The following is an 18,754-nucleotide window of genomic DNA, read 5'->3' on the forward strand; positions in this document are numbered from 1 at the left end:
TGGAGGATAGGAATGCATATAGGAACACAGAGGTTTCAAAATAAGAGGCACTTCCTGATTGGATTTTCCTCAGGCTTTCACCTGCAATATCAGTTCTGTTATACTCACAGACAATATTTTTACAGTTTTGAAAACTTTAGTGTTTTCTATCCTAATCTGACAATTATATGCATATTCTAGTTTCTGGGGCTGAGAAATAGGCAGTTTCAAATGGGTATGTTTTTTAGCCAAAAACTAAAATACTGCCCCCTACACGCAAAAGGTTAAGGACAACAGTCAAGGCATTGGATGTGGCCATCACAAAGCCCTGACCTCAATCCTATAGAACATTTGTGGGCAGAACTGAAAAAGCGTGTGCGAGGAAGGAGGCCTACAAACTCCGTTACACCAGCTTTGTCAGGAGGAATTGGCCATAATTCACCCAACTTATTATGGGAAGCTTGCGGAAGGCTACCCAAAACATTTGACCCAAGTTAAACAATTTAAAGGCAATGCTACCAAATACAAATTGAGTGTATGTGAACTTCTGACCCAGTGGGAATGTGATGAAAGAAATAAAAGGTGAAAGAAATAATTCTCTACTATTCTGACATTTCACATTCTTAAAATAAAGTGGTGATCCTAACTGACCAGAAACAGGGAATGTTTACTAGGATTAAATGTCAGGAATTGTGAAAAACTGAGTGTAAATGTATTTGGCATGTAAACTTCTGACTTCAACTGTAGCTATTAAGTTAACTGTCTGACGTGCCAAATCCTCTGAAGTTGTGCAATTGGTTTGCTAACTTAGTAACTAGTTAGCTAAGTGTGGAACTTCTTCCCAAATCAAGCATTTGCTTGATAACAGCAGCGAAACCCCTCCTGGAGGAGGGTTGCCAGTTGTACAGGAGGGTTGCCAGTTGATTTCTCTGGCACATTGGTGCGGCTGGCTTCCGGGTTAAGCAAGCAAACAGTGTGTCCAGAAGCAGTGCGGCTTGGCAGGATCATGTTTTGGAGTAGTCATGGCTCTCGACCTTCGCCTCTCCTGAATCCTTACTGGAGTTGCAGCGATGAGACAAGACTGTAATTACCCCAAAATTGGGGTTAAAAAGTACAACAAAAAAACATAAATATACAAAATGTTCAATGTGCTCGTTAGCATTCTCTATGAGGATTCCTTAGTACTTCTTAGCATTTTGTTAGCTTTCTGGTAAGTATTTTTTTGGGGGGGGGGGGGGGCTTTGAATATTAGTACTTTTTAAAGTCAACTTGTGCACTAGGTAATAATGCATATCGTGTTCAGAATTTCGCCCGTTAATTTTTTTTTATTTTGAAGCTTTTTCATTATGAAGTTTACCTGTACAAATTTCCCAAACAAGACATTTGAGCAAGTCACATGTGTTTGTTCACAAAGAAGCACAACGAACATAATGGGAGCTTCGTAAGGTGAGTCACTCCTGCAGCGTAACTTAAGTTAGGTGATCAAGTTACACTTGTTTGCAATTCACTACTAATAATCGCCAGCTTCTTTTAACTATTAAGTTGACTATCTAAGATGTGCCAAATAAATTCTCTCCAGCTGGGTTTTGCTAATGTTAGCTAACGTTGGCTTGCTTGATCAAGCTTCTTGGTAACAGCAGAAGAGTCAATCCTCCTCCTGGATTAAGATCCCTAATGCCTAATATTTAATTTGTGTGTGCTGCAAACTTTGTTTTGAGATACTTCCATAACTTTATGAGCTGGGTTGTCTGTCCTAGTAGTAAACGTTTGCATGTGCTCAGTAGCAGTTAGCTAGCATCAGCTATGAGAATTCCTTAGTACTTGTTAGCATTTATTTTGCATAAGTAATGTTATTTGGGCTTTTTTTACATTTGGAAAAAATATATACCACACTTTATGTGCGTTACCGGTAATACCGTTTATTCTGGGATGGTTCAGGCACGGTATGGAAATCTGGATACTGCCCAACCCTAAACCAGTTCATACATTTGATCCTTGAATTTGCCCTCCAGTGTAAACATCACAATTATCATGCATAAAATATTTACAAAAATAGATATTTTCATGCTAAATTTACTTTGTGTCTTTGTCATTCCTATCTCAGTATATTACCTTGTGGAAATTCAGTCAAGGCATTTTTCTTTGATAATGGTGCGAAGTCTAATTTTATCAAACCTTTTTATAAATCCACAGATCTACATCTCTTCTCCACCATCCTTTTTTTATCTCTTCTCAAACCTCCTTGCCTACTACTCTCTCCCTACCCCAGACATTCCTTTACTTCCTTTCTCTCTCTCTTTCTTTGTGAGCGAGAGACAGACAGGAACCAAGTAATATTCCTCTCTCTTCCCCTCAATTACCTAATAATCTATCAGATTTACTAAAAACAGCTTGTCACCTGTGGTTAATCTATGGTTGTATCAGCAATTCTAAATGCAGTCTCAATTTCTGCATATCAAATTGTTCCTTAGAATCTGCGGTTTAAACTTATTTTAGTTTTACCAATTCGAGAAAGGGAGAGACGGAGCACAGTAAGAGAGGAGAACATCTCTGCCGTAGCCAAGCAGAACGCCCCACTCTCTCCCTCAGTTAGCTAAAGTGTCAAACCACTCTGGCTCCCCTGATATCAGAGAGACATGCACCTGAACGTTTATCAGGCAACAACTGTGAAGTAGCTCAATACCTTTTGCAGTGCATCAATACTAGTAATGCACGTGTCAGCTATTTGTTTTATATGTTTGAAAAACTATTAGCTTTTATGCTTTTTCACGATTCTGCAGGAGTTAATATTATGTTAGGCAGTGCGACAGGTTATAGAAATACAGTGCCTTGCGAAAGTATTCGGCCCCCTTGAACTTTGCGACCTTTTGCCACATTTCAGGCTTCAAACATAAAGATATAAAACTGTATTTTTTTGTGAAGAATCAACAACAAGTGGGACACAATCATGAAGTGGAACGACATTTATTGGATATTTCAAACTTTTTTAACAAATCAAAAACTGAAAAATTGGGCGTGCAAAATTATTCAGCCCCTTTACTTTCAGTGCAGCAAACTCTCTCCAGAAGTTCAGTGAGGATCTCTGAATGATCCAATGTTGACCTAAATGACTAATGATGATAAATACAATCCACCTGTGTGTAATCAAGTCTCCGTATAAATGCACCTGCACTGTGATAGTCTCAGAGGTCCGTTAAAAGCGCAGAGAGCATCATGAAGAACAAGGAACACACCAGGTAGGTCCGAGATACTGTTGTGAAGAAGTTTAAAGCCGGATTTGGAAACAAAACGATTTCCCAAGCTTTAAACATCCCAAGGAGCACTGTGCAAGCGATAATATTGAAATGGAAGGAGTATCAGACCACTGCAAATCTACCAAGACCTGGCCGTCCCTCTAAACTTTCAGCTCATACAAGGAGAAGACTGATCAGAGATGCAGCCAAGAGGCCCATGATCACTCTGGATGAACTGCAGAGATCTACAGCTGAGGTGGGAGACTCTGTCCATAGGACAACAATCAGTCGTATATTGCACAAATCTGGCCTTTATGGAAGAGTGGCAAGAAGAAAGCCATTTCTTAAAGATATCCATAAAAAGTGTTGTTTAAAGTTTGCCACAAGCCACCTGGGAGACACACCAAACATGTGGAAGAAGGTGCTCTGGTCAGATGAAACCAAAATTGAACTTTTTGGCAACAATGCAAAACGTTATGTTTGGCGTAAAAGCAACACAGCTGAACACACCATCCCCACTGTCAAACATGGTGGTGGCAGCATCATGGTTTGGGCCTGCTTTTCTTCAGCAGGGACAGGGAAGATGGTTAAAATTGATGGGAAGATGGATGGAGCCAAATACAGGACCATTCTGGAAGAAAACCTGATGCAGTCTGCAAAAGACCTGAGACTGGGACGGAGATTTGTCTTCCAACAAGACAATGATCCAAAACATAAAGCAAAATCTACAATGGAATGGTACACAAATAAACATATCCAGGTGTTAGAATGGCCAAGTCAAAGTCCAGACCTGAATCCAATCGAGAATCTGTAGAAAGAACTGAAAACTGCTGTTCACAAATGCTCTCCATCCAACATCACTGAACTCGAGCTGTTTTGCAAGGAGGAATGGGAAAAAATGTCAGTCTCTCGATGTGCAAAACTGATAGAGACATACAGCTGTAATCGCAGCAAAAGGTGGCGCTACAAAGTATTAACTTAAGGGGGCTGAATAATTTTGCACGCCCAATTTTTCAGTTTTTGATTTGTTAAAAAAGTTTGAAATATCCAATAAATGTCGTTCCACTTCATGATTGTGTCCCACTTGTTGTTGATTCTTCACAAAAAAATACAGTTTTATATCTTTATGTTTGAAGCCTGAAATGTGGCAAAAGGTCGCAAAGTTCAAGGGGGCCGAATACTTTCGCAAGGCACTGTATGTCCATATTTCAGTTAGTCCTACTGTTCCCATCTGAACATTACGGTTCCATTGACATGCCATATTTGAAATCAATTAGGTTACTGTTCTGGCCCACTCTTTAAGCTCTCCCATTCACTGCTTTTCTCTTATCGAATTAAACACTGAATTGACTCAACATTAACTTTTTCTGCCCAAGTTCACAAAAGCATTTGGCAATTGGCGTGTATTAGGCACGCATACAATTACGCCCTAAAGCTTACGCGCTAACGGCAGATTAAAAAAATAATGAAAGGAACTTAAATGTAGCCTATAGATGTGAATTGCACAAGAATGATACACTTTTATGAATTTTTAATTAGACCCCAACTGATATGGGATTTTTGGGTCCGATACGATTTTATGGAGTCAAAAGTCACAGATTACACAGGCCTTTCAGCACTATGTGCTAAAGGATTAACAAATTCACTAAATGCTGATTTCTTAACTAAATATAAAAATTTACATTTTTTTGTGGTTTCCCTGATAACCACCAAGAATGTCCTCTGTAAATACGAAAAAGAAAAAAAAACACTGACCTCCTTACGTACAACATAGACATCTTCATCTATGGCCGTGGATAAGAATCCAGAAGTGTTTGTGCTGAAGCACCACAAGCACGCTAATTAACAAGATGGGCTGAATGAATTAAACTTAGTCTCAAAGTAAATCTGAAACTTCACTGTTCACTACCGATGCAGTCACTTGCAGATCGTAATGCCAACATTAGATGTCAGCATTTGTATTGTAGATTCACTACAGTGCTTTGCAATAGTCAAAGGTCATGCTAAAGCGACACTTTATGGAAACTTCACAATGAGCTTAGGACAAGCACATGCTAGATATTTTATTACTGAAACCATAATCTAACTCGATACAAAATGTATTGGCTATATATTTCAACCGCAAATGAAGTGCACTGATGACAGAACATCATGCAGGAAAATGGTTCCTGCACTGGTTTTAGTTACGTGCATTCTAATATAGCTAGCTAGTTAGCTAACAATAATCTTCTCATCATGAATGCAAGCACATGGGCTGACTGATAGATCTGTGCCAACTATCTTGCTTTTTGCAGATTGCATTTTTCTGAAAACAAACTGAAACAAGCCCACTAGCATAATGGGCCCAGACAGTAATGGTGTTCTTTTTTGTATCAAAGGTGAGCATTCACTTTGGTGCCAGTCCAGTGTTCGCACCGATTGCTAGTTAACTTAAGCTTGGCTAACTACAGTGTTGGCAAGATGGCTAGCTAGCCAGCTAATGTTAACTAAGTGATAACGTCTACTCACCGTCAAACCACCATGATGTTAAATGAGCAGCATAATTCAAAAGATGACCCAAAAATGAATCGACGTATTAATTAATTCTATGTATATAATATTGCCACTTTGTCTGCGGAGTAAAGACCAAAACACATATTTGTGAAAGGCTAATATCTGCATTTATTTATTTATAAAAACCGCTAACTGATTTTATTTGCTTGGGCTCTTTTTAATGCATTGATTTCTCTTTGTTCAACCCGCCCGCCACCCACCCGCCTTTTCATCCACACAATATTTCCTGACCGTAAACCTGTCCGACCCACAGGGACTGCAGGTTATGAGTCGATCCGGACATCACTACAGCATATATTTCCAATATAAATATCTCTTCATGTAATTCAACGTAATTTTACATGACTGGAGAAACGTTGAATAACAGCACGATAACGAATGAGTGGATGCTGCAGCACCGGAGATGTGTTGATTTCGATAAACAGGTTATTGTTAGAGGATAGTCTAACTGTAAAAATTGAGCGCAGCAGAACCAGTTACAACTGAAGTATCTGATCGTCAATGGATTAGAGAAAAGGCCATTTGTTCTTTTTACGCAGCCGCATATCAGAAGGTAGGCCTATATGCACTTGTAACTTTTTCATTTGGGAAACTATACTTTTTTTCAAATTTTATTCCATGATATTGTTACAAAATAGATCTGTGATTTAGGGCATGGGAATATATAATAGCTCCTGCTAGGCTAAATTAACAAACTAGGCATGCATAACTCATCGTTTGATCCTCAAACCAAAGACTGGCCAAACTTGTTTCCTAAAAGTGAATTCAAAGGCACTGTAAAACGACTGTATAGCCTAAGGCATTTTTCTTTTAATTTACTATTTAATTCTTAAATATTTATTTAAAAAGTCATTTTATACAGCCTAAATGCAAAAGTTTTATAGGCATGTTGTTGAAGTGCTGAGTGCTCCTGCCAGCCTGTAGCGTGCCACAAATGCTTCACAATTTATTTCTTAAATGACAGCCTTGAAGAAGAAATTATGATGATGATAATATAGCCTATAGATACATTTTCTAAACTTAGGCTACCTGGATTGCTCCTGACTGATTTTACAGTTAGTATGTTTAATAGCCTGTCAATTGATAGTGACAGAATCACAAATTACTTCCCAAGCAAAGCCAGTTTTGTCTCCTATGCTATAAAAGGTTGTAGCACAGCCTCTGAATGTCATAGACAAACCAAAGATATCCCATATGTGTCAGTCATTTGTTTCCCCTGCATTTTACAGCTTGGTCCTGGCATAAAGCATTGTTATAGATCGCTTTTATATAATCGGGACCATCATTTCCCCCCTAATCTTAAACTATCAAAGGGGTAGGCCTATGCTTTTAGCCATTTTATTTGACCAAAGTCACAATACCTTCCCATACCACCTCAATGGGTTTAACTTAACACACCAAGCCCTTCACTAACAGGATATTTAAGAAGTGCATGGTAACTTAAGGAATTTGCTGAAAAATCTATGGATAGTAGACTATGGGCTCCATTTTTAACAAAACAAAACCTAATGCAATGCTAAATCGAAGTGCTGGTGGTAACGCTATAGATTTGGGTGTGTGTCAGAAATATTTTTGCTGTTTTCACAACCAAGAATGATGGGCGCAATTCTGGCGGTGGCACGAAAAGACTGGTTTTTGATGACAGCTCCTCACTGGCCAATCAGAATATGCTCCATGGCTAAATATGTTGTGCATTTACAGTCTTATGTATTGCTTTGGGATGAACTCCAATTCTAATGTTGGTTCTTAATAGTATATTAAATAGCTTACAGAAACTAAATGACAAAATGTACACCGGTCACGTCTTTGCTAAATACTTAACTTGAACCTGTTTGCAGTCCACATTGTTCTAAGTAATTGCATGGCTTCAATTTGGAAATAAAGTGCATTCGTAAAGTATGCAGGCCCCTTCCCTTTTTCCACATTTTGTTATGTTACAGCCTTATTCTAAAATGTATCAAATATTGTTTTCCCTCATCAATCTACACACAATACCCCATATTGACAAAGCGAAAACAGGTTTTTGCAAAAAAAATCTAATGAAATACCTTATTTACATAAGTATTCAGACCCTTTGCTATGATACTTGAAATTCCATTGATCATCCTTGATGTTTCTACAACTTGATTGGAGTCTACATGTGGTAAATTCAATTGCTTGGACATGATTTGGAAAGGTACACACCTGTCTATAAGGTCTCACAGTTGACAGTGCCTGTCAGAGCAAAAACCAAGCCATGAGGTCAAAGGAATTAGAGTCCGTAGAGCTCAGAGACAGGATTGTGTCGAGGTACAGACCTTGGGAAGAGTACAGAGACATTTCTGCAGCACTGAAGGTCTCCAAGAACAGAGTGGTCTCCATCATTCTTAAATGGAAGCAGTTTAGAACCAGGACTCTTTCTAGAGCTGGCTGCCCGGCCAAACTGGGGAGAGGTCTTGGTCAGGGAGGTGACCAAGAACCAGATGATCATTCTGACAGAGCTCTAGAGTTCCTCTGTGGAGAAGGGTGAACCATCCAGAAGGACAACCATCTCTGCAGCACTCCACCAACTAGGCCGTTATGGTAGAGTGGCCTCCATCATTCTTACATGGAAGTTTGGAACCACCAAGACTCTTCCTAGAGATTTTGTTTTATATCTCCTAGATTTAGGACTGACACTTCAAACCTTGTTTCTTATGATTTATTTTTTTGTAAAGTAGTAAAGGCCAAAATGAATAGACTAAAGAATTAAAACAACAGAATATGGAGGGTTTTATGCATATCCAAACTTTTCACAGCATCTAGGCGAAGATCCAAAATAAAGAGAGCGGGAGAATCTCCACTCACTTTTATACTGTTTCCAAATGTATATTTTATAAACATATTGGAACTTAAAGATCGCATTCACACAACCAGAAGTTGTATTGCATGCACACCATGGATGTTCTCACCATAAAACCAGGACGGTGAATCTTTCTAATAATTTTGCTTGTATTTTTTTTAAATCCTGCCTATTACAAAAACAAAAATAAAAATCGAATTTAAAAAATATATATTTTACTTTACATGTTATTTGTCGTAAAATTATTACTTTTTGAATTAAAATGGGATTTTAAGTTCATAAATTGTTAATCTTTTTACAAATAAATGTAATATAAAATCGTCAGGATTAAAAAATACACAATGCATTGCTGTTGAACCAGCCTTCGTTATAATAGGGCAAGGGGAGGCTACTTGGTTTGGGTTTGAACATACAGTTGTGGCCAAAAATTGAGAGAATGACACAAATTTTGTTTTCACAAAGTCTGCTGCCTCAGTGTCTTTAGATATTTTTGTCAGATGTTACTATGGAATACTGAAGTATAATTACAAGCATTTCATAAGTGTCGAAGGCTTTTATTGACAATTACATGAAGTTGATGCAAAGAGTCAATATTTGCAGTGTTGACCCTTTGCAAGACCTCTGCATTTCGGCCCTGGAATGCTATCAATTAACTTTTGGTCCACATCCTGATTTGATGTCAGCCCATTCTTGCATAATCAATGCTTGGAGTTTGCCAGAATTTGTGGGGTTTTCTTTGTCCACCCGCCTCTTGAGGATTGACCACAAGTTCTCAATGGGACTAAGGTCTGGGGAGTTTCCTGGCCATGGACCCAAAATATATGTTTTGTTCCCCGAGCCACTTAGTTATGTCTTATGGCAAGGTGCTCCATCATGCTGGAAAAGGCATTGTGCGTCACCAAACTGTTCCTGGATGGTTGGGGGAAGTTGCTCTCGGAGGATGCGTGTGGTACCATTCTTTATTCATGGTTGTGTTCTTACACAAAATTGTGAGTGAGCCCACTCCCTTGGCTGAGAAGCAACCCAGACATGAATGGTCTCAGGATGCTTTACTGTTGGCATGACACAGGACTGATGGTAGCGCTCACCTTGTCTTCTCCGGACAAGCTTTTTTCCGGATGCCCCAAACAATCGGAAAGGGGATTCATCAGAGAAAATGACTTTACCCCAGTCCTCAGCAGTCCAATCCCTGTACCTTTTGCAGAATATCAGTCTGTCCCTGATGTTTTTCATGGAGAGAAGTGGCTTCTTTGCTGCCCTTCTTGACACCAGGCCATCCTCCAAAAGTCTTCGCCTCACTGTGTGTGCAGATGCACTCACACCTGCCTGCTGCCATTCCTGAGCAAGCTCTGTACTGGTGGTGCCCCAATCTCGCAGCTGAATCAACTTTAGGAGACTGTCCTGGCGCTTGCTGGACTTTCTTGGGCGCCCTGAAGCCTTCTTCACAACATTTTAACCGCTCTCCTTGAAGTTCTTGATGATCCGATAAATGATTGATTTAGGTGCAATCCTACTGGTAGCAATATCCTTGCCTGTGAAGCCCTTTTTGTGCAAAGCAGTGATGACAGCACGTGTTTCCTTTCAGGTAACCATGATTGACAGAGGAAGAACAATAATTCCAAGCACCACCCTCCTTTTGACGCTTCCAGTCTGTTATTCGAACTCAATCAGCATGACAGTGAACTCTCCAGCCTTGTCCTCGTCAATACTCACACCTGTGTTAACAAGAGAATTACTGACATGATGTCAGCTGGTCCCTTTGTGGCAGGGCTGAAATGCAGTGAAATCTTGTTTTCTTTTTGGATTCAGTTCGTTTGCATGGCAAAGAGGGACTTTGATCAGATGAATTGCAATTAATTGCACTCTTCATAACATTCTGGAGTGTTCGCATATTACCATCATACAAACTGAGGCAGCAGACTTTGAAAATTAATTCATATTTGTGTCATTCTCAACTTTTGGCCACGACTGTACAGTATGAAACTGAAAACAAGCAATTGTTACAGGAAAATAACTTTAAATATGAAGTTGACTGCTATTCAGAGGTTTCTCATCTCTCGTTTCATGATGGGCATGGACACCTGTAGCCTACATCATGGAGGGGGTTTTACGCACATCCAAAACAGGATCTGCATGGCGAAAATGTTGGCCTGTCTAAAATACATTAAAAAAAAGGGAATGAGAGCTCACTGTTTTGCTCCTCTCAAATGTTATCTTTTATTAAAGCTTTGTTTCTTTTAGGAATGGGGGGGAATGTTTCAAAATACAAAGTATAGAGGCACCAGAAGCAATAAAAACTGTTTTTCCATGCGCTTTTGGGCAGTGTGCGTCACGGCTGAATAGACTGTGTTTCCGCTGTCAAAATTAATGCAATAACCAACCTCGTCACCCCCTGAAACCAGCTTTTGCTTTGTATAACATTTCCCTATCAGCGTGGCCTGAAATTAACACATTGGATCATATTTCTAAGGACACCTCATATTTCCAGGGCAAGCGAGCTGGTATAATCAAGGTAAATTACCAATCCTTGCACAACAGTTTAAAAATAGTAGAGCCCTGGCTTTAACAGGTTGAAATTACCAATGAACAAACGTTTGACACTAGCGCCGCCTTAACACCAGCCGAAAAATGAACAGGATCCATGTGTCTTTCAAACAGGTATGCCTACCCCTAATTTATTGATTAGGAAGAAATAAAAATGCAGTTGGACATTTATTTTTTAGCTGAGTGTATATACACCATCCCAGCAGCGCAAAAACTCGAAGAACATTTTCTTAGAAATGTAACTTTGCTCTGTGCTTCTCCAGGCATGCTCTTTGTATAGCCAATAGTATTGGCTAACGATAATTTGATTGAGACCACACTAGGCGCGCTTGATATTGCGTGCCCAGCAGATCAGGGGCAGCATCGGGCACACATCGAGATATAATAAACAATAAATTCCCAAATACTGACATTTAATCGATTACAAATTACATGACTCTCCCCTGGGCAAAAAAACAATAATATTAATCCCTCCCCATGACTTAAATTGCAAAACATGACCCTCCTCCATTTGCCTCCAGGCAAAAATGTATATTTCGACCACTCCCTAATCTCCTTTTGAGTGTGGACTTTATTATTATTATTATTATTATGCATACTGGATGGACTGGTTACCTTATGCTACGCTCCAAACTTTCTGTCCAGGAGTCTGGGAGAGACTTTAAAGGCCTAAGTGATGCTGTTGGTTCATGGATTGTGCAGGGCGGCTTAGCCTAAAATTATAGTGAATTTGATTTTGAATAGCCTATGTTTTCATATTTAATAGGCTGACACATTATCTTTTAGCTACAGAATATCTCACTACTGTGTGTTTCCATCTCTTCCCGTCTCTCTTCATTCCTTTCTCGAGTGCGCAGAGAGGGACTGTCAACAGTTTAGTGAAATATGCTTTGTTGTGAATATCTGTTTCTATCACAGGTTTGACTTGGTTTCCAAAATTAAGCAGTTAATACAATAGGCTATGCATGTATCAACTATGTGATTTATAGGATATTTATTTTCATCAGGATGTTTTCTACCTCTGGGCTGCTGTTTTTATTTGTTAGCTTTATGTAGGCTGTTTTTACATATCGGCAATAGAAGTTACTTTTAGATTTGTATTATTTTCATTTAGATTAACCACATGACATTGATTTTGAGATATGAAGACTTTTTTGTACATTAAATTAAACTGTTCCACAAATGTGCATAATTACAAAAAAATTACTGGCACACAGATCAGTAAAAAGTTTACGATAACTTGGCACTCCAAATGGAAAAGGTTACAGACCGCTGGTGTAGCCTATTACTGAAGTTGCCTGTAAAGGCCAGCAGCAGCGTGCAGCAGGAGGAGGATAGGGAACAGTTTTGTTTTTTTCTGGTTAGGCTATATTTATCTTTGGCTCCCTCCGTTTGAGTAATTTGTGTGTCCTCGTTTTTAATCGCAGTGCTTACAGCACCAGAGAAGGTCAGGAGCCTACATATAGTTTATTTTATTCAAACAGGGTGTGTCTATATGAAAATGCACGTTTTAAGATTAGGGGACAGCCCTGTCACCGCACAGTGAGCTTGGATAGTGTAAGCCCCCTGGGGGGCTACCATAGATTTACACAGATAAAATTACATCAAATCACCTTAGATCTCTTGCTTTCATTGAACTGATCATGTCAACGTCATACTTTTTAAATTTTAACTAGCAAGCTAGCTAGCTATACCGAACAAAAATATATAAACCCAACATGTAAAGTGCAAATCCGTTTGATTCATACACTGGCTGTCATGTTTTATTTTAACCTGCCCTTCCCTTATCTACACTGAAATTATATAATTTCAGAAGTCCTCTATTATGATTTTTAAAAATTATATCTCACATAGCTCTTGTGTGTGTGTGTGTGTGTGTGTGTGTGTGTGTGTGTGTGTGTGTATATATATATTTATGTGTGTGTGTGTGTATATCTCTCTATTGTAGGTCCTAGGATACAATGACGAATAATAAATACCATTGAAGTATACCTTACAATAATGAACACCTTGTGAAACAGCTGTGAAAACCAACCTGGCAATATTTAAGATTTTAATGCATTGATAGTTTTTGACACAATTCTCTTTTTTTTTTTTTTTTTTTTTTTTTTTGGTACACTCACATGGCAATCAGACTAAAATACTGAATTCTGGTATGTGGAATATAGAGGTGGGGGTGGGAGGTTCTGCCTGTCAATTGTTCTCAACAGGCAGCCAGTCTCTGAAGGGGGACTTGAAGAGGGAGACCGCAAAGTCCAGGCACTGCTGCTCTCTTTGTTCTGAGTGTTTGCAGTGGTAGTGTTTAAAAAATAATATATATATAATATAATATATAATATATATAATATAATATATATATATATATATATATATATATACAGTGCCTTGCGAAAGTATTCGGCCCCCTTGAACTTTGCGACCTTTTGCCACATTTCAGGCTTCAAACATAAAGATATAAAACTGTATTTTTTTGTGAAGAATCAACAACAAGTGGGACACAATCATTAAGTGGTACGACATTTATTGGATATTTCAAACTTTTTTTAACTGTATCTGTGTATTCATCTCACATTATGTGCCCAGTGTGATAGAGTAAAAGTTTTTAATTGCCAGAGCGACACCCAATCATTAAAAAACATGCTCTTTTCTTGACAGACTGACCACGTATGTGAATCCAGGTGAAAGCTGATCCCTTATTGATTTCACTTGTTAAATTCACTTCAATCAGTGTAGATTTTTAAAGATGGATTTTGAAGCCTTGAGACAATTGATACATGGATTGTGCATGTGTGCCATTCAGAGGGTGAATCGGATAGACAAAAGATTTACAGTTGAAGTCGGAAGTTTACATAAACTTAGGTTGGGGTCATTAAAACTCTTTTTTCAACCACTCCACAAATGTCTTGTTAACAAACTATAGTTTTGGCAAGCCAATTAGGACATCTACTTTGTGCATGACACAAGTAATTTTATCAACAATTGTTTACAGAAAGATTATTTCACTTATAATTCACTGTATCACAATTCCGGGGGGTCAGAAGTTTACATACACTAAGTTGACTGTGCCTTTAAACAGCTTGAAAAATTCCCGAAAATGATGTTATGGCTTTAGAAGCTTCTGTTAGGCTAATTTACATAATTTGAGTCAGTTGGAGGTGTACCTGTGGATGTATTTCAAGGCCTACCTTCAAACTCAGTGCCTCTTTGCTTGGCATCATTGGAAAAGCAAAAGAAATCAGCCAAGACCTCAGAAAAGAAAATGTAGACCTCCACAAGTCTGGTTCATCCTTGGGAGCAATTTCCAAATGCCTGAAGATAACACGTTCATCTGTACAAACAATAGTACACAAGTATAAACACCACGCAGGGGGGGCAGTGCTCCTGTGACAACAATTTTGGACCCCCTTGTGGCCCCCCTAAATGTGGAGTACGAAATAATGTGTACATAACTCATTTTTGCTATCGTTCTTTTTTTACATCTGTTATTAGACAGTGGCAACGATGATGATTATGAACATGGTCTTTTGCCTGCTAATGCCTGCAATACAGTGAAGAAAATGATGACAACAATGTCTAATGTAACTGGCCCCTCTAACAGTACAACTGGCCCCAGCTTGGCCCCCCCAGTTGAAATGGTCTAGAACTGCCACTGCTCCCATCTCCACAGAGGAAATCAAGAGTCAGAGTGACAATTCGGGTTCTTGGTCACCTCCCGGACCAAGGCCCTTCTCCCCCGATTGCTCAGTTTGGTCAGGCGGCCAGCTCTAGGAAGAGTCTTGGCGGTTCCAAACTTCTTCCATTTTAAGAATGATAGAGGCCCTTGTGTTCTTAGGGAACTTCAATGCTGAAATAATTTTTTGGTACCCTTCCACAGATCTGTGCCTCGACACAATCCTGTCTCGGAGCTCTATGGACCATTCCTTCGACCTCATGGCTTGGTTTTTGCTCTGACATGCACTGTCAACTGTGGGACGTTTATATTGACAGGTGTGTGTATGTGTGCCTTTCCAAATCATGTCCAATGAATTGAATTTAAATAGGTGGACTCCAATGAAGTTGTATAAACATCTCAATGATGATCATTGGAAACAGGATGCACCTGAGCTAAATTTCGAGTGTCATGGAAAAGGTTCTGAATACTTATGGAAATAAGGTGTTTCAGTTCATTTTTAAATTTGCAAAACATTTCTGAACCTGTGTTCGCTATGTCATTATGGGGAATTGCTGAGGGAAATGTTTTATTTAATCAATTTTAGAATAAGGCTGTAACAAAATGTGGGAAAAGTCAAGGGGTCTTAACTTTTCGAAGGAACTGTGTGGGTGGCGCCGTATTTGTTGACATTATACGATGCATTCTGTCTGTCACGTCAACGTCAGTCATAACAAATATGTTATGAGGCGAAGGAATGGTTCACTCATCTTTTGAGTAACTTCTGGAAGGGGAACGAATTATCTTCGACGTTACACCCCCTTCAACATGCATCCTGCAACCAGACAAGTCATCTTGTCTCCTGTTAATATCTTTGGTTGACGCGAAAAAGCAAAGATGGTGGTGCCAACAAACTAACTACCCATCGTCGGATGACTTTGTATCAATGGTGAGCTCACCCGTGATGTTATGAATTGTAAATAATCATTGCTATCATCTAATTCATATTGTGGTTTCTGTCAGCCGAGAGTTGGCTAAATATGACCGCTTGTATTACGTCAATCTTTCCTCAGCGCTAGAACTAATGTAGCCTACATTTTCCGGTTTGAATGATTGTGTTATTTTGTCGCTACTTTTGTGAATGTCTGAACATTGCATCCAAAAATAAACTGGTCACATTCAGGACACACAGTAAGGACTGTCTTTGTCCAAAATGGTTTGGTATCTTTTTTTATATTTTAACAGAAAAGTTAGGTTAGTCTGAAACTTGTGTAGTAGAGCTTTGTAAACAAAAAGGGAATAATGAAGTGATCTACAGGACTTTAATGAGGACCAGCCAACCTTTTGATGCTGTGGTGAGTATTAAAACTGTCACCTGTGATAAAGAGAAGGGCGCTATGGTAGACGGCATCCTAAGGTTGATGCTGCAATCTGGTAAATGGTCACAATAGTCAAGAACTGGCAGGAAATTTAACTCTACAATCTGCTTCCTGCTATTTCATTTTTAAATGAAATATTTTGAACTAGCTCATCTGTTTTTTTAAACAAATCTTTGTCAATACAAATGCCCAGGTATTTGGGCAACAATTAGGTAACATATATTTAGTCTTGCCCACATTAAGTACAAGTTTTAAACCAACCAGGGCTTTCTATAGGGCAACAAAGTCAGCTCTAGCATTGTCACGCCCTGACCTGAGTATTCTTTGTTTTCTTTTTATATTTTGGTTAGGTCAGGGTGTGACGAGGGTGGTATGTGTGTTTTTGTCTCATCTATAGGGTTTTTGTATGTCTAGATGTGTGTGTCTAGACATATTGTAGGTCTATGGTGGCCTGGATTGGTTCCCAATCAGAGGCAGCTGTTTATCGTTGTCTCTGATTGGGGAACCTATTTAGGTTGCCATTTTCCAGTTTGGGTTCGTGGGTTATTGTCTATGTGATGTTGCATGTTAGCACTCCGTTTTGTCCGTTTATTTTGTTTGTTTAGTGTACTTCGTGTTTTTTCGTCATTTATTAAAAGTATGTATTCACACCACGCTGCGCTTTGGTCTCCTCATTACACGACCGTGACAAGCATAGCCTGGCCAACAGTTAAGGCAATGGAATACATAAGTGTCGTCTGCATACAGATAAATATTATCCGTTTTTAAGAGACAAATATAATTTATATAAATAGTAAAGTGAACCAACCCCTGCGGTACACCTTTTGTAATATCCAGGAATCTAGATTAATTCTCATACGACTTGCAAGTAGCCTGATCCAGCCCTATTTGTCAACCTTTGAATGAGAATGTCATGGTCAACAGTGTCGAAGGCCTTGGAAAGGTCTCCAAATAAGGCAGCACAATGGTTTTTAAGATCCCTCAGATGGACCACCATTGTGCTGCCTTATTTATAGACCTTTCCAAGGTCTTTGACACTGTCAAGTGTCAAGAAACTGCATGTGGACGTCCTTGGCTGGCATGTTTAGACGTGGTTTGCGGTTGTTGGACAGACTGCCAAATTCTCTAAAATTACAGAGGCAGTTTATGGTAGAGAAATTAACATAAAATTATCTGGCAACAGCTCTGGTGGACATTCCTGCAGTCAGCATGCCAATTACGCACTCCCCTACAACTTGGAGACATCTGTGGCATGGTGTGAAAGAACTGCACATTTTAGTGGCCTTTTATTGTCCCCAGCATAAGGTGCACCTGTGAAATGATCATGCTGTTTAATCAGCTTCATTATATGTCACACCTGTCAGGTGGATGGATTATCTTGGCAAAGGAGAAATGCTCACTAACTGGGATGTAAACACATTTGTGAGAAAAAAGCTTTCTGTGTGTATGGAACATTACGTTTATAGATTAGTGTAGATTAGAATGATGTTTAAAGTTTAGCTGAGAGTTTGCCAGGGACTTAAGAACTTGGAAATTGGACGGTATTTGTCTTAAGTCAGAAGGATCTCCTCCTTTGTGTCGCTTTCCAGGACTTCGATAACACCAGAAACAATTGTCAAGTAAAACATATAGGTTAATGATTCTGCAATAGGTGGAGCACAGAGCTGCAAGTGAGGCACAGTGCTGCATAAGTGGGCCATAGAGCTGCAGTAAGAAGGGCTCAAGAGAATCAGCCCATGTGGATTTTTGTACATCGATTTTTAGCAAGGCACTTAGTACATCATGGATAAGAAATGGTTAAAATGAAAATATAGAATGTGCATCTGGGTGTGCATCACCTTCTACAGTCTGCTTTGAGGTGAATAAAGGACTCCCTCTACTAGATTTAGAGGGATTTCCAGAAACTATTATTTCAAGTAGATGGCTGAGGTAGGGAGCTTAAAACATTCTCTCTTTTTTTGTTGAGATTTACTACTTTCCAGAAGTTTGCTGGATTCCCACCATTCTCAGATACAATTTGATTTGATTGTTGAACTGTGTGTTTGCCACATGCACTGAATACAACAGGTGGACATCTATTTCTTAATGTCTGAAGGGCTGCCAGTCAGATGTAGTATCAGTCAATCTAGCCTTAGCCCAAGCTGTTTATTTCCTTAAATGTTTCATACAATTCATGTTTGAAGCAAAGGGTTTTATCTATCCTTTATTCATTGTTTAAAAAAAATACTGAGCAGGCTTATCTGCAACAGTGTTACACAGAGCTGTAAAACAATTCAGGGCCTGATCCGAGTCACACACAACCCCAGGTCAGACATGACATGTTGCTCATTAAAATTCCTGAAATGTATCTTTGTAATAATGCGTGGGAGGGATTTAAGTACCCTAGCATCTCTTACGCAGGCAATGGGACAATGGTCACTCAGCTCATTAGCAAAGATTCCATTGGCAGTATACTTATGAGGGTCCTTCCTTAGAATAATATCTAAAAGATAAGATTTTTCAGGTTGTTTAATGTTTGAGTGAGTTGGTTTAGTTGGTTATCAGGTGATTTTAGGTTGAAAGATAGTTCACCCACTGAGCTAAATCCATCTGATAC

At 39.1% G+C, this 18,754-nt stretch overlaps 1 protein-coding gene across 2 annotated transcripts in view; it reads left to right on the forward strand.

The window, feature by feature from the left end:
• The first annotated feature begins 15,507 nt into the window (after positions 1–15,507).
• LOC110537841 (myotubularin-related protein 4) overlaps positions 15,508–18,754 on the forward strand; it is a 178,231-nt gene continuing 174,984 nt past the window's right edge. The window contains exon 1 of one of the 2 annotated variants that reach the window (XR_005035039.1): positions 15,508–15,728. The gene's annotated coding sequence lies outside the window, so the exon portion shown is untranslated. The remainder of the gene's footprint in view (positions 15,729–18,754) is intronic. The other variant, XR_005035036.1, reaches the window with a different exon arrangement.

The sequence above is a fragment of the Oncorhynchus mykiss genome, chromosome 12, assembly GCF_013265735.2.
Source record: "Oncorhynchus mykiss isolate Arlee chromosome 12, USDA_OmykA_1.1, whole genome shotgun sequence".
In the NCBI taxonomy this organism is placed as follows: Eukaryota; Metazoa; Chordata; class Actinopteri; order Salmoniformes; family Salmonidae; genus Oncorhynchus; species Oncorhynchus mykiss.